We start from the raw sequence: 17,112 nt of genomic DNA, 5'->3' as shown, positions 1-17,112 counted from the left end.
TAACTCATACGTATATATGAGTCTTAAAGATAACAACAGATATCCCCCTTGGCCCTGCCTCCCACCTCATTCCTGGCTGTCCCCTTGTACCTCCCATTCTCTCCTCCCTTCCTCCAATCTAGCTTCTGTTCCCACCACTCCACAGAGCGGTAGTTCTCAACCTGGCCCATTTTTGTCCCTCAGGAGACATTTGGCAAAGTCTGGAAACACTTTTGGTCATCACGACTTAGGGGAGGGGTCCACTGGCCCCTAGCAGGTGGAGTCCAGGGATGCTGCTTAACAATCTACAGAGCACAGGACAGCCCCCCACAGCAGAGAATTATTTGGCCATAAATGTCAATAAAGCAGCTGTTGAGACCCCTGCTTCAGAGACTGCTCTTGTCAAAGTTCCCAAGGGCTCCCATGATGCCAAGTCTGAGCAACTATTTTCCACGCTCAACACACCCAGCCCTTCTCTCTTGGATTCTGTGACGCTTCTCTCTCGTGGTTTTCCACCTATGATTTGGGCCATCCCTTTGTACATTCTCTTTATACCTGACTCAGTCCTGGCCTTTCTTCTCATATTTCTCTTTCCCCTCTCTACCTAATTAGCCCATCCAGTGGCTTCCTACCATTCGCACGCAGGCTCTGGAGCCAGCCTGTCTGGTTTGGGTGCCAGCTCTCAGCTTCCCAGCTGTGTGACCATAGTAACAATTTTTTCTTGGTTACTGGGCAGCCTTAGTCTCTTCTTCAGTAAAATGGGGGTAATAGCACTTACTGCACCGAGTTGTAATCGCTGAATGAGGAAAGCCAAGTAAAACTCAACAGAGTTTAGACGCATGCTAATTGTTATTATTGGTGTTTCTGACTCTATGACATGAAAATTGCATGTCTTTTTCCTTTTTACCAGAGAGCTCAAAAACAGATAGATGCTGAGGACTCACCAGATCAAATCAAGACAGGGGTCAAGTTCAATCTAATTCCAAACAAAACAAAACAGAAACAAAGCTTGAGCATGAGCTGTGTGCCAGGCACAGTACTCAGGCTAGGCATTCCTGCCCCGGAGAGCTTATTTGCAGTGAGTACACAGGAAACAGACACAGAAAAGTACAAGGAAGTGATAGCTAGCATAGGATGGGCGCCCAATTACCGAAGACCACGATTTTCAAACAGGATTCCATGAAACTGATTCGTCAAAGATGCTTCAGGAAGGTCCTCAAACTTTTGAATTCCAATCTCTGTTTTTTTTTTATTGAGATATTACTGACACATAACATATTAGTTTTAGGTGTACAGCGTAATGATTCCATATTCAAATTCCTATTTTGAGATATACTTTAGACTATTTTTTTAAATTAAGATGTTTTAGAGTTTTTATTTATCTATTTATTTTAAGTAGTCTCTATTCTCAACATGGGGTTTGAACTCACGACCCCGATATCAAGAGTCACATGCTCCACCGACTGAGCCAACCAAGGCACCCCTTTTTCAAACTATTTTAAAATTGTAATAAGAAGAACGCACTTATGAACGGGTTGCGGGCTAAATTTCAAGATGGTAGAGAGCATTGAGTTTTGTTTCAGGCTGACAGATTTTCATCCAGACTGAAGAAGTAAGTGTCTCCTTCCATCTCTGTTTCATAAAAGAAAATCTTCATTCATCTAGAGAAGAGTTGCAAGAGGAACTATTTTGTTTAACAGCTTTTTTGGAGTTATAGTTCACATACTGTACAATTCACCCATTTAAAGTTTGAGTTTTTTTTTTTTTAATAGTTGTACTTTGTAACTGCTTATCTTGGTGAATCAGATTCTCTTGAGACTGTACAAAGAAAATGCAATAGGGGCACCTGGGTGATGCAGTCAGTTAAACATCTGACTCTTGGTTTAGGCTCAGGTTGTGATTGCAGGGTCATGAGATGGAGCCCACATTGGGCTCCACGCTGAGCATGAAGTCTACTTGAGATTCTCTCTCCTCTGCCCCTCCCACGTATGCTCTCTCTCTCTAAAATAAATAAATAAATCTTTTTTAAAAAAAGAAATGCAGGGGCACCTGGGTGGCTCAGTTGTTAAGCGTCTGCCTTCAGCTCAGGTCATGATCCCAGGGTCCTGGGATCGAGCCCCACATCGGGCTCCCTGCTCCGCGGGAAGCCTGCTTCTCCCTCTCCCACTCCCCCTGCTTGTGTTCCCTCTCTCACTGTGTCTCTCTCTGTCAGATAAATAAATTTTAAAAATCTTTAAAAAAAAAAAAGAATGATAACAAAGTAAAATGAGGATGCTGTGGGGTGATGCCCACAAGTGCCCATAATATCGGTTTTCAAATTTTTATGTTCAAGTGAACCAAAATATTTCTTTGGCTGTCTTTCTAAGTAATTACATAAATTTGAATGTAGAAAATTGTTTCATACTAACTAAAAACCTTCATTTATCTGCTTTATATGTTGAGGTTGCACATAAGAGTTAGATTGAAGAGATTTAATTTGACAAATATTAATTGAGTATGTGCCACACACCGGGCCTCATTTCAAGCTCTGGGATTCAACCATGAACAAACAGACATCAGGCCCTGCTCTCACAAAGCTTAGATTCTAGTGTAGTAACTGGAGAGAAATAAACAGGAGGATGCATCAGATGGTGAGAAGTGCTAGGAAAAATGAAAGCAGGCCGCAAGGGGTCAGGAGCATGGGGAGGGAGAGGGCGGGTGGAAGACAGGGAACAGGCCAGTGAGGGGTCATCCAAGTGCAGGAGCCGACCCTGTCTTTATATGAAATTTTGGTATTTTGCTCATCATGGATTTTTTTGTATTAATTTTGATTTTTTTTTTTTCAAATCAGTACTTTTGGTTACTGAGTTCTTTGGTGCCCTCTTAAACTTCACACCCCGGTTTCAGCCCCAGAAGCAGGGTCTGTGTAGATGTGATCAGGATCACGACAGGAGGGCTAAGATGCCTGGCTAAGTCTTCAGACTTTACTCTGTGGTCTTTGGAAAGGGCACTGGAGGGTCAGAAGCAAATAGATGATGTGACCAAAAATACCACCTGGGGGCTATTGGTCTGCAAGCCAGCTGGAGAAAGAGTGGAAATGCCCAGAGCACCAGAACCAGTCGGGGAAACATATTGTGAATTAGGAACAGTAGGCAGTGAAAAGGAAGCCTGGTGGCCCCATGCCCTTTGTGTGTCTTTGCCTGCCCCTAAACCACCCCCAGAAGTCAAGCAACTGAGCAGACACAATGAATGCCAGGCTCTTGCCTCTTTCTGTGTTTAATATGGTCGATTTGTGCAAAACAGGAAGTTCTGCTGTGACAATGGCATTGTTTGTGGCTGAGAAATGTACTTTCGAAAACTCTAAAAACCATCGGTCCCTTGCGCTGTAGGTCAGCCGTGCTTATGGAACCTCCTGTCGGGTGGGCCCCTTTCCAACAGGGGCCACGATTTCCCCCTGCTCTGCCAGGAATCAACTCAAGAGCTGCTCTGTTCCTAAGACGGGGGACGGGACCGCTTAAGCCTTTTAGGAACTCCCAGCCGCGTGGGGCCCTGGCACCGCAAAGGAGAGGGGCTGGCTGTGGGCCAGCCGGGCCCTGTGAAGGCAGGGAGATTTACAGGGAGGTCACAGGAAACCCTCCCCCGCCTCAGGCTTTGGTCCTACATACACCGTTCAATCCAAGATAGTGAGATAGCAGCAGCAGGCTGGGGAAACTCAGAGGTAAGGTAATTCCTGGAAACAGAGGTAGACAGGAATGTGCCGTGGGCCCCAAGCTGGAGTCAGGACGCCAGTCCCTTCAGCAGGAACTTCTGGCCCCTGTTCAGTGGAATTGGAATTCCTGGCTCTGATTCACCCTGGTGGACTGCCTGGGACTTCTCTGGTCATTGTCTAAAATGACTTTTTTTTACTAGGCCAGGATGACGTTCTTTTGCAGAGTAGTCTTTTGGAATCAGGGTCCAGTTGGAAACCCGACTCTGTGGCTTCCTGGCTGTGTAACCTTGTGCAGGTTGTTTGACCTCTCTGAGCCTCAGTTCCTTCATGGAGTTTACAGGACAAAACCCAGCAATAGTCAAATCCCTGCTCTGCCACGTGATGTCCATAGGACCGTGGGCCAGACGCTTAGCCCTTTGGAGCTTCGGTGTTCTCATCGTTGACAGGGGCATAACTATAGTGTCCACTCCAGAGCATAGTTGTCAGGATCAAAAGAGACAAACCCCTAAACAAGATAGAACGTGGCAAATAGTAAGAACTCAATAGACGCTTACTGTAATTACTGCTATGGTTGGAAATGGTAGCTATTAGAACATAACTTTGGAATAAAGTGCAATAAACATGGGAGCAAGTTGAATTTCAGGACCCCAATGAAATCCTTCAGAACTCTCCTCTGGCTCCGGTCGACTGACTCAGTCAAGAACTGATGGAGCACCTACTATGTTCCAGTCACTTTGTTAGGAACAGGGGACCTGGCAGCCAGCCAAACAGGCACACTTCCCACTCTCATGTAGCCTAATGTCTGGTGGGAGAATCAGACAATCAAATAATTTTATAAATTTAGAGTTAGTTCCCTAAAGTGAATTGAAGGAAAAATCTGGCAGTTATGAGAACTTATAATAGAAGGTGCCGGGGACACTTCTGGAGGAAGTACAGGTTGATTTGAGATCTGCAGATGAAGAAAGTGATGAAGTCTGCCCTATGTCCCTCCCTGGACCTGCAGGGGCTCTGACGCCTGGAGGTCTTTGCACCTCCGCTCCTCTATACTCTGGGGGCCCCCTCCGCCAGGTGTAAGGTGCAGATTGTAATACTCAGGGATCGCCCTCCCTGCTTTCCCTTCGGGAGGTCGGGCAGACTGAAGATCAGAGTAACAGGTGTGCTTTGCAGAAAGGGGAAGTTGTATGATGCCCGAGAAGGCAGACTCGCAGCTGGAGACCCGGCCTGGGTGGGAGAGAGCTGGCACCCAGCATCCAAGCCCTTCCCGGCTACCCCTGCAGACTCAGCAGACGGGGACTTGCATGTTTCCTGCCTACCCCACATTTCCCAGGCTGATGTAAAATGAGCGAAACGAGGCCAAGGGGTGCTGGCTATGGACGGAGGGTGTGTTGTTTCTCCTCGAGGTCTCCGTGGTGCCAGGACAAGACATGGACTTTGATCTCCCTTCAGCAGTTGGCAGAAACCTCAGTTCTCACCGGAGGCCAGATCCACTTTTGAGGACTGATCCCTCAGCCCCACCACTGTCAGGAGCAGCTACTTCTGGAAGCTTCGCATCTAATTCAGGTTGGGAAAAGCATCTCGAATTCCTATTTCTGTCACCCACTCAATCCCTTCCATGGCCTTCCCTTTTCTTAACTTTGGAAGAGTTTCAATTACCTGGCATACAATAGTCACCTGGGTTTAATTTTTTTTTTTTTTTTTGAGAGGGACTCATTTTAGCTAAGCAATCGCCAACAATAGCTTGATTATACTCCTAAATTCTTTTGACACAAGCACTGTTTCTTCTCCAAAGCATGCTCTGACGCTATCGGAACATTATACTGGTTCCCTGCCCTAGCAGTTTTGCCGGATCTCACCCACTGAAGAAACCAACTGTAAATATTTGACATTCCTCGCACCTCTGGAAGTCCCCGCAGTCTGACCTTCTGGGGCTCTCCATTTCAGCTTTAAAGCCTCAAAGAAAAATGGAAAGAAAAGGCCGGAGTGTGTTCCAGGCCCTAAAGCTCTGCCTCTTTATAAATAGTCACCGCTTGAGGGATGCGTGTTAGTTCGGGTGTCGCTGTAGCTTAGGTTTCTAATAAAGCCTTTTGTGTGTGTTTGGTCAAATACAGACACGTAGAATTTACCATTTTCACCATGTTTAAGTGTACGATTCTGTGGTGTCGAGTACATTCACAGTGTCATGCAGCCTCCAGCACTGTCCATTTCCAGAACTTTGTCATCGTCCCAAACAGAAGCTCTGTACCCATTAAACAGTAATTCCCCATTCTCTGCTCCTCCGGCCCCTGGTAGGCACTCATCTATTCTCTGACTCTACGAATTTGACTCTTCTAAGCACCTCATATAAGTAGAATCAGATAATACTTGTCCTTTGGTGTCTGACTTCTTTCACTTAGCGTGATGTCTTCAAGGTTCATCCGTGTTGTGGCACATAAAGACTTTCATCCTTTTTTAGACCATTGTGTGTCTTTCTCCCACGTGTTGTTTATCCATTCATCTGTTGATGGACACTTGGGTTATTTCCATCTTTGGGCTAGTGTCTAATAAAGTTTAACGTAATACATGGGATTTGGCTCCTCTGTGACTTAAGACCAATGTAACAACTTCTTTTACTTCAGTTTATCCTCTAGAAACAGGATGTCAATCAGAGCAACTTCCCACACCAGGGCTCTGCAGGCAAAGCCAGGGCGAGGGACGGTGAAGGAGGAGTATCTGTGGTCACTGTGGACCTCGGCAGAGCTACACGGGAGGGTCTGGCTGGTCAGAGCTGGCACCCTGGTTGGGTGGGATTGCTCAACATGGGGTTTCTGCTTCTATAATACAAGAGAACTTTCATTCATTCATTCATTCAATTAGTTCAACCCATTCATTCTATTGCTCTCTCACTCATTCATTCCAATATTATTTAATACAGTCATGAGCTCAGACTGCCCTGAGCTTCCATCCACTAGAGGCAGAAAGACAAGCAAATCGACACTGACGAAGCCTAAAGGTTAAGGGTTTCAGGAGAAGAAGCATGGTGTGCTGTGGGAACCCAGAGGAGGCACCTCTCCTGTATTTGGGAGCCAGGAAAGGCTGTCTGGAGGAAGTTCGCACCTGTGCCAAGTCCCTGGGGAAGGGAAGAATTTAGCCAGTGGAGCAGAGGATGGAAAGGGTGAACCAGGCCCAGGAGGGGAACATGAGGGCCCAGAGATGAAAGGGAGGACCAGCAGTTGGCTTACATGTGTGTGACTTGTGTTTTGAGGTGGGGGTGCAGAGACTCATGGGAGGTGGGAGGTGAAGCCACAGGTGTGGGCAGGGACCATTTGGTGAGGGAACTCGGGTGGCGTTTAGGCTTCATCCTGGGGCAAAAGAGAAGTCGGATGGCTTTGAAGCAGGAGAAGAAGCATGCCCTGTTCTACCCTTGAGGGAGCCAACATCTACTGAGCCCTTTCCGAGGGCTGGGTGCTGCTTACCTCAGTTAACCCTCACAACAGCTGACCAGGGTGGGTGATGAGGTCCAGAGAGAAACTTCCCAAGGCCCCCAAACGGGCCTGGCAGGATGCTGATACAACCATCACTTCTGCTATTCAGGGTGGTCTGTGGAACAGAGACAATTGTATCTCCTGGGAGCTGGCTGGAAATGCAGAACCTTGGCCCTGTACCTTCTGGATCAAACCCTGTCTTTTAACAGGATCCGCAAGGGGTTCCTGAGCACGCTGAGGTCTGAGAAGCACTAGGGTGATTCCCAAGACTCAGTGCACGTTAGAATCTCCCGGACAGTGCTCCGGCTCTACTCCTGGATGAATTACATCAGAATTTCTGGGGCTGCCACTCAGGCATCAGGACTTTTCAGTGTTTCCCCAAATCCCTTGCATTCTGTGTCCCCCTTTCCAGGGAGGGCAGGCTGACTCCTGCAGGAAGGACCGGGCACCCAGCCACTGGAGACTCTGCAGCTTTAAGAACTGGAGCTGGCTGCCTGCCCAGGAGGCCACAGGAGGCCGCCCTGCCATTGCATGGGCCACGTGAGAACGGGCTGCGGGCTGCCACAGTCAGCGCTGGGGCTGGCCTGGGCTTGCAGACCTGAGCCCCGCGAACAGCCCCAGCGGCGGTGGCGCAGGCGAGCCGAAGAAAGGGGACCTTTATGCCTTTTGGGGGGAAGCACACATTCTGCGAGGCCATGGAAACAAAGAGAGGAACTGTTTCTAGCCCTAGTCCCAACATCTCAAACCAACAGTAAGTCAGGAGGGCACAGAACACAGCACAGCCCCTCCCGTGCCCCAGGACAACACACACCCCACCCCACCTGCAGCCGTGGAGCGTGGAGCTCTTTCTCCACGGGGGGCCTCTGGAAGTCAGGGCTCAGCTCCCGACAGGGACTACCTGACAACACCTCAGGTGTGGGTGGCGTTTCTCCACTCTGTCCCCGCTCTTGCAGGGGCCTTGCAGTCCACGCCACTGCCCCCAGAACGCTGAGGTCGTGTGAGAGCAGAGAAAGTAAAACAGAAACCTGTCGGTGTAACTGTTGGTCTTGGGGCCGCCAGCTTGCCTGGGAAGAGGCAACGAAGCTGAGGGCCGCAGCGGGGGTGGCCGAGGGAGCTGTGGCCTGCACCGGCAGTTGGCCTGCAAAGTTTCTCGGGCACCCGAGGGCCTTTTGAGGAGGGAAAGGTGGAGGGGAGGCAGCAACCAGATCATCACCTCCACCTTGCCTGGAGACAGAGAACTGTGAATCCCATTCCAGGCTCTCTCCAGGTCATGAGTGGGCTTGTCTCCGTCTCCATGGGGGACCACCACCAACTTAGCACATGCAGTGACTCGCTTGGGACCCATGTGTCACCAAACGCTAAAGGCAAAGCCTTGTGACTTTGGGGTGTCTCTTCTCTCATGTTATCTGTGCCTCCCTGCCCACCTCCTTCATTACGGACAGTTGAGAGCTAACTATAATCCGCCTTACTTCCTGAGACTGCGTGCAAAAATTATCATGTGTTGGGGGCGGGTAGCAGGTTGAGATTACGTTGGCAGAAAGGAGAGGTTGGCATTGATTGGCACGCAGAGGAGGGAAGCTACTGTGTGTCTTCAAGATCACTGGGTACATGCCAAAAGGAAGGGAAGGGGAGGTTTAAGAGTAGGGAGCAAAGAGAAAGCTGGCTTTACCAGCGGGTGGAGTGAAGATGAGGAAGAAGGAAGAGGAAGGTGGCCTGAGGTGAGGGGCAGGGCAGGGTGGGGTTAGCAGAGAGAACGCTGAACTGTGGCTTGTCCAAAATGATGATGAAGCATCTGGAGGAGCCAGATATGACATCCGGCGGCAGGGCTAGATCCCAGAGATCAATTGCTGGCCCCTGAAGTGTTTTATTTATTTATTAATTTAAGCATCTTTGGAAAATGGGGAGATTTCACGTATGACTCTGAAAGGCCTGGACGCCAGGCTTACATGGCGGTCCCCACTCACACGCAAGCATTTTGCCTGCCCCACCCCACTCCGCAACCTCTGTACCTGCCCAGTTCCCATGGGCATTGCAACTTGCTGTTACTCCTGGTCTTGATGATAATGATTTTCTTCCATCGAGCCTTCTATTGAGTGTGTGTGTGTGAGCTGGTGTGTGTGCGCGTGCGCGTGTGCATGCCAGGCACACAGGTGTGCTCTCTTTCGATGAATTTCAATTAATCTCGCCCCTTTTCGGTTGAGGGTGACAGATGCACAAAACCAGACATACCCCTCTCCTTAACAGATTCCACAGCCTTTCCAGGCGATCTGCCAAATTGCTAGATGACATTTGCATTAAAAAAATTGAGTGCATTTTCCTATTTTGATTTTAAGTATTTCCCAGCCTGCGTTAAGGTGCTATTTCACGTATGCCACACTTAATAGCTTTGAAAGCATTTCTTAAACATAGTGGATTCATTTTCTCCTTCTAGCAGTTCTGTGAGATCGATAGTTTGGGTCCCCTTCCTGTGCTCTCTTGGAGAAAACAGGCAGCAGAGAAACCAAATGACTTGCCTTGGTCCTGCAGTAATTTTGAAGAAAAGTTAGTAAGAGTAAGCTGTGTCCTTTACACTGCATGGAACTGTAAAACATTCTGCTTTGAAAAGCATAGTGACTAAGGGTAGGATTTCCATCCAGAGTACTGGTTTTGACCACTGGTTAGGCCACTCAGTAGCTGTGCATCTTCAGACAAAGAACTGAATCTCCCAGTGCCTCCTTCTGTAAAATGGGGATAACAGCCCTTATCTAGGGAGCATTGTGTGGATTAAATGAGAAAACATATGCAGAGTATCTAGAACAGTGCCTGTTACACTGTAAGGTTTTGATAAATATCACCATCAGTACTCAAACTACTAGTATCTGTACCTGTGGGAAACATTCTGTATGACTTAGGGCACAGGCTAAGTTGTAACAAAAAGACCCCAAAATACATTGGCTCCAGAAGGATAGAAGTGTATTTCTCTTTCACTCACTGGCCAGGAGGTAGATGGTCGGTGCAAGACAGGGAAACAATTCTGCTCCACAGGGTCATTCAGGAACCCAGGTTCCTTGAACTGTGTTCCTTCCCACCCCCTAGGGGCCTAGGGTATCCCCCTCTTCTGCATAGCTGTAGCTGCTCAAACACGTCCACCTTCTGCTCCTCCTACAGGCAAACAGCCCCCTTCTTGATGCTGTGACTCAGAAGCTGCTCAGGCCAATCTGCTCAGATCGCTCATTGACCAGAACTCGGGGAAACTGAGCTGCAGGTGAGTCTGGGAAATGTAGTCTGTAGCTGGGCCAACTAAATACACCCAACTAACACGCAGGAGTTCTCTTACTAAAAGGAAGAAAGGGAGGGCGGAAATTGGGAACAGGTCATGGTCGTGGGGCCATACCGTCCCAGATGTGCACCTTGGACCTGAATCTGGAGGGGTTAGTGCCTGCTCAGGCTGCTGGTTTCTCAGCCCATCTGAGCTCTACTTCTTATTGGATGCCTGATTTACTCTTGGATTTCTTCTTTAGCAAAATCCAGGGACAGCTCTGGGCTCCATGTTTCAGATAAACACCTCTGGTGGTGGCATGGTTATTTCCTGTGGGCTCGCCAGACTGACTATCCACTGGGTTGGACAGCCTGTCCCCTTATCACCCACACCTCCTAGCAAGGGTGGCATTGGCTCTGTTTGTTTTCTTCTGGATCTTTTGACAACTTCCCCAACCTGCAATGTAAATTCCATCCTCCAGAGGTTGTCTCCAGAGAGTGTGATCTTGAGTCCGGGGTGGCTGATTAAGGAAACGTCCCTGCTCCTTCCATTCTCCTGGAGTCCATCCTTGCATGTGTTGAAGAGGGAACCTTCTCCCCACCTCATCAAAGATCACCTATGAGCCCACAGGCGTGTAATAAAGAAATCAAGCCACATATTTGGTGAGTGATTTCTCCGCCATGTGGTCCTGCAGCTCTGCGGTCTTAGAGTTCAACCTCCATGGTGGATTTCTGAAAGCACTAAGTTAAATAACAACTGGCTCAATGAAAGGAAGTGTAGATCAACATTCCATTCTTATCATTGCAAGTAACTAAGGTTGGATGGGCCACAAAAGGGAATACTAATTGTCTGGGGGAGCTTACTCCAGGGACAGAGAAGGTACTTTGATGTATACTGCCTAACAGATGAAGAGGGAAATATGGATTTGTTGAGGGCCTGCCATGTGCCAAGCACCTGCTCAAGGCAGAAGTCAGAGCCCTGAGTAAGAAAACAGGCACCTGATGGAGTCTATAGCCTAGCAGGGGTGCTCTGCATTAACCATCTCATTTAATCCTTGTACAATGCACAAAGCATGTATATTTCATATTTTGTGGACCAAAAATGTGAGCTCAGAGAAGGAAATGGTAGGGACGGTTTTAACCCCATGTCTGCCTGATTCTAAAATTCCTGCTCTTTCCATTTTTATTTCATCTGCCTCCAGACACTGTCTTTGTTGAAGAGGGACTCTAGCCTATACACAGACGTGACCTGGCCCCTTGTGCTAAACACGTGAACCAGTGACAGCTCTTAACTGAGGGCTTGGCTTCACTTGACTGTGGTGGTTGGGTTTTCGCTCTAACCCACATCTCTCTCTCTCTCATCCCTGTTGCCCGCTTATCCTTCTGTGTGCACCCATCCCTGCTCCTTCCTGGGGCTCTGATTGCTGGAGGAGGATTGTCCACCACATCATCTGGACCATTAGAGTCCTGGGTTCCCAAGGCTGCCAGGAAACCTTTCCAAGTGTTCCTAGACCCTCCCCTGTCCCATTTGGTCATTGGTGTCTCCTCCTGACTATTCCTCTTCCATCAACCCCTGTTTGAACCTCCATTTCATTGTCTGTCATTATCATGATGGAGGATCCATCCTGTCCACTGATAAAACTGAACAAAATTTAGGGCTGAAGAAATTCTTAAAGTCCTCCCTGGCCGTGCCCCAGTGTGTCTCCTACTCTGCTTCTCCACTCCTCCCATACCAGGGAAGAGGTGTGCTCCTGCCCATGGCTGATGTTCTCTGTGTGCTGCAGACTCCCTCCCACCTCCCCTGGAGGCCCCCTTCAGTCACTGTGTTCTCTTGCTCACATCGTCAGCCTCTTGTCTACTGACATTCTCATCAGTCTCTCCAGTCTGAACAGTACTCTCTTCTTGATCCCATATTTCTGTCTAACTTCTCCCTTTAGTTTCCCTTTCTCTCTCCCTTCACAGCCAAGCTTCTTGAAAGAATTGTCTACCCTGGCTGTCGACACTGCCCACCTGCACATTCAGTCCTCCATCACCCATTGTGATCTGGTATATGTTCCCATGATCAAATGCCCAGACTGATGTCATAAAAGACAGCCATTCTCCAGGTCCAGCTGGTGTTTTTCTTCCCTGAGGTGACTCTATCTTTCTAGAATGTTGGTACTATTGCACACCCCCACATTTTGAGCCCCTCTCTCTAGGTGAGAGGTACCTAACTAGCAGGTGTCTCTGCTCTCTAGGTTTCCACTTTACTTTGCTGGACATTGTTTTCCATCTCCTTATGGTCTCCTTATGGAGACCTCCTTTTCCACTCATTCCCTGAATGTCCCCTGGGCCTCTGTGTCTCACCCACTGCTCTTCTCGCCCTCTCCCTTGGTGTCCTTGGTGTCCTCCCCACTCTCCCTCCTGACATCTGGTCCTGAATGTCCCATTTCTCATGGACAGCTGCTATGGCTGTCCCCAGGCTCCTCCCACTTAGCATTCTAAAGCCAGACTCCTTATCAGGCTCTTCCAAGACTTACCCACCTTCTAATGTCCCTTATTTTCAGGAATGGTACCACTACCCCAGCTGCCCATGCCAGAACAAAGGAATCTAGTCATTATCTTGGAATCCCACTTCTCATTGCATCTTTTGCTTTCAATCAGGTATCATATTCCGGTGAATCTAGCTCTTCCAACTCCTGTAATCCCCCCTTCCCCCTCATTCCCCTACCGTTGGGGAAAGCCTTTATTGCTTCTCACCCAGCTGTGGCAAAGGACCCTTGAGGGACTGCCTCTACTTCTGTCCTCCATTGGAGTACCGCCATAGGTATTCCTCTAATGCCGTTGGCTCAGGGCATCCTCCTGATCTTCAGTGCTCCCAAAGATCTCCGATAAAGTTCATGTGCCTTTAGTTAATCACATGACCCTTCCTGAGTAATTCCTTGCCTACCTTTCCAGCCCCTCTCCATCTTGACTCCAAGTGTGCCCACCACTCAGCGGGCTGCGGGTTCATGCCTCGGGACATGCCCTTACCAGCAGGGCCTTCTTCTACCTCCCTCCTGGGGCTGATTTCCGGTTGTCTGTCAAAACTCAGCTCAGGCAGCATCACGTAGACCATGACTGCCTGGCACTGCTCTCCCAATTTCACTCACCAATTTCCCCATCAGCAGCTCCAGGGCTGAAGCACGTTGTGGGCACATAGAAAGTGCTCTACAGAAGGTAAAGGAATGGACTATTGTTTCAGAAACTTCTCTCACTCAGGAAGCCTGAGGCATCAGGTTAAGGTCCATTGTAAAACTCTCCAGGGTGTATTGGGGTTTTTTTTTAAATGGAAGCACGGTTTGGCCTTGACAATCAGACATTTAGAAGCTGCACAGCCAGTCAGCTGAGGGCCGAGCTAATTCACCCCCAAGGAGCTAAGCAAAAGGAAGAAGCACTGCTGTCCCCCCTCCCCTCTCCGTCTTTCCTCTGGGCTGTCAGAATACATGGTATTTTTGCATTTGCCCTGGGGTTCTTTATTCTCTGGGGTTTCTGAATTCCTTCAATTATGGCATTCGGCCTAGGGGGCTGACAGTTCAGCGGGATTCAAGGCTTCGGGTAGGAAACAGGGTCTCTGTGGGGGTAGCTGCTTGTGAATTCGTGGTGGATTGGACTTTCTGTGAGCAGTGACTTCCCCCAGCCAGGAGCACGGAAGGCTCGGAGAAAGCCTCGGTGGAAGGTGATGCTGCCCAGGCCAGGGAAAGCCTGTGCTCCTGAAACCACTGTTGGCGTCTCGCTCGGATTTTGTGGTTCAGTAGAAGCAAATCCTCATGTTTTACAGACGCTTTCATTGTTATGATGCGATTTTACCTCCGTACTTGAACTTTACTTGCCGTCAAATCTGTTCTCTGGAATGGCCGGGATTCTGTCTGTGAATCACCCCAGCACTTCAGGTAAGGCACTGGCTGGCTGTCCAGCTGTGTGGACCAGGACCGGTCCAACGGCCCAGACCATGAGAGCCAGAGAGGCCAGGAGCCTCGTCCCTGTCACCAGAGGAGACCTCTACTTCTGCTGCTCCCCCCCAAGTCTGGGCTCCCCGTGGCTGAGGAGATTGGCTGGGATCAGATACATCACAGAATGTGCAGATCAGGACCCAGGGTTTGCAAGTGACCGTCCCAACTTATGACTTATGCAAGAAAGATGAATTTACTGGCTGAAAAGGCCCAGAGGGAGATCTGTATTTAGCTATGCTTGTTTGTAGGGTCAGGGACAGCATCATCAAACCATGCCTCTCCCTTCATACCCCTTGGCTCTGCTTCCTTCTCAGCTGCCTCCTTTCTCGGGCCAGCCCTTTCTATGGAGGGACAGAAATTGTCCTTGCATCTAGTGATTTCAGGGCAAGAAACTCTTCTTTCCCAACAGCTACACAAATTCAAAAGGTAACGTCGATTGCCTATTCTGGGTCGTGTGACTATCTGAGTCTGTTTGGGCTGCTAAAACAAAAATACCCCAGACGGGGGGCTTAAACAACACACATTTATTTCTCACAGTTCTGAAGGCTGGGAAGTTCAAGATCAAGGTGTGGGCAGATTTGGTGTCTGGATAGAGCCCACTTCCTGGCTGACCTCACAAGGCAGAAGGGGAAAGGAAGCTCTGTGGGGTCTCTTCTATAAAAGCACTAATCCCATTCATGAGGGCTCTACCCTCATGATGATGTCATCACCTCCCAGAGGCCCATCTTCTGATACCATCACACTGGGGGCTAGGATTCCAATATATGAATTTTGGGGACAGATAAATAGTCCATTGCAGTGACCATCCCCAAACCAACCAACGTGATCTTGGGGGATGGGGTATTTTGATTGGTCACCTGGGTCTGAGAGAGAGATTGACAGCCCCACCAGGGAAGGGACAGTCAAAATGTCTGGGCATGTATGAGTTTCTCAGGGCTGCCACAATAAATTACCACAATTTGGTGGCTAAAAACAACAGAAATGTATTATTTCACAGTTCGGGAGGGCAGACGTTTGAAAGCAAGGTGTCAGCAGGGCCGCATTCCCTGCCAAGACTCTAGGGAATAAATCCTTCCTTGCCTCATCCAGCTTCTCTGGCCCCAGGCAGTCCTCCTCGTTGCCGGTTTACAACTGTTTGATCCCAGTCTCTGCCTCCACCGTCCTATGGTGGCTCCTTCTGTGTTTCTCTTGTTCTGTGTCTCGTCATCCTATAAAGACACTCATCATTAAATTCAGGATCCACTTGATTAATCCATAATGATCTCATCTTGAGATCTTTCACTTAATTACATCTGCAAAGACCCTTTTCCCGAATAAGTTCATATTCACAGGTGCTGGGAGTTAGGACTTAGATGTATCTTTTGGGGGGGGGGGCATAATTAAACTAATTACAGGGCAGAAAGAAAGTAATAGATAGCCACTACACTCTACCCCTTGACTGCCTAGCATATAAACAATTTCAGAAATGCACCACCACACAAACACTTTTTCCCCATACAAACAATTTCAGAAATGCACCACCCCAGCGTGGTAAAGGCTACCCACACGTAAGCAAAGCTGGTGGCTGCGCATTCTTCTTGGTCGGGTCTGGATGTTACTCTTAAGAATCTGTCACTGACAGCTAAGTGATCAAGTTCAACACCCCAGCATTTAATGGTGGAGGAAACAAAATAAGACAGTTGGAAGAAAAACCACTTGGCATTGAATAAAGGGAATAAGGGAAACAGCATGTTATGGTCACTTGGCCAACATGCTGCAGAAGAGGATTGGCAAGAAGCCACTTCATATCTACTGGAAGATAGAAGTTCCTCCATCATCCAGGGGTGCTTGGGGTTCTGCTCTCTGAAAGACTCTCCCTTGCTCATTACCCTCCGCCAGTGGCATCAGAGAGAATGCACCTTCTGGAAACTGTATACTCAAACAGGCCCCTTTGTGAGGATCTGAGTACCGAGGTCTGGGCCTGGCCCCAGCAGTTGAGCAATCCCGTGCAGTGGTTTGCTAGACTGGGGTGTCTCCAGCAGTATGACTCTCTAAACTTTGAGACAGTTGCTGGGCAGTGAGTTTTCTGATAACTCCGTGAGCTGGCAACCGGAGCTGGAGCCCAGTCAAGTCATGCTCTGGAATCTGGACCCTGTCCTCACCGTGTCTGTCTGCTAACATCATCTCTGTGCTCTGCCCTCCCCTAGCTTTCATTTAGACTTATAGCCATTTGACCTCTGTCCTGGACACACTGGGGGTGAGGGGGAGGCGCCAGGCTAGGGCTAATCGGCCCACTTGCCCTCGGGCTCTTTCCCAATGGATGGCAGTCTACAGCAGGGGCAACTGCCACTTTGGCCAGGCCGGGAGGGCCCATCAAGAGCTGCTAGAGGGGAAGAAGCCCTCTCCAGGCTTCCTCTCTTACCTCCCACTGTGTTTTCCTTCTCCCAGACTGTGCTGGCACCAACCTTAGCCCCAGGCAGGGATTTGACTTTTGCAATCCCGAAAGATGACGTTCTGGCTCTCGGCTCAGTTGAATTACTAGCCACAGGCAGAAGGAGGATCTCGTGGCTCTGTTTTCCCATTTCCCGGCTTTCAGAAAGGCCAGCTGAGATTCAAGTGTGTCTTTTTGTTAGAGTACCTCACTAAAGGCTGAAGAAGGGCGCTTGGGTGGCTCAGTCAGTGAAGCATCTGCCTTCGGCACAGATCATGATCCCAGGTCCTGGAATCAAGTCCCGCTTCGGGCTCCCTGCTCAATGGGGAGTCTGCTTTTCTGCCCTTCCTCTGGCTTGTGCGCTTT

General features: G+C 49.0%; 1 protein-coding gene across 1 annotated transcript in view; it reads left to right on the top strand.

The window, feature by feature from the left end:
* Positions 1-7,483: 7,483 nt before the first annotated feature.
* Positions 7,484-17,112, top strand: part of DGLUCY (D-glutamate cyclase) — a 73,503-nt gene continuing 63,874 nt past the window's right edge. Inside the window, 3 exon segments of the mRNA XM_081830058.1 lie at positions 7,484-7,879; positions 10,276-10,372; positions 10,848-11,028. The gene's annotated coding sequence lies outside the window, so the exon portion shown is untranslated.

Source organism: Leptonychotes weddellii, chromosome 9, assembly GCF_054177405.1.
Source record: "Leptonychotes weddellii isolate Sample4059 chromosome 9, ASM5417740v2, whole genome shotgun sequence".
NCBI lineage: Eukaryota > Metazoa > Chordata > Mammalia > Carnivora > Phocidae > Leptonychotes > Leptonychotes weddellii.
Note: the sequence above shows the minus strand (reverse complement) of the source record. Positions and strands in the feature narration are given on the sequence as shown.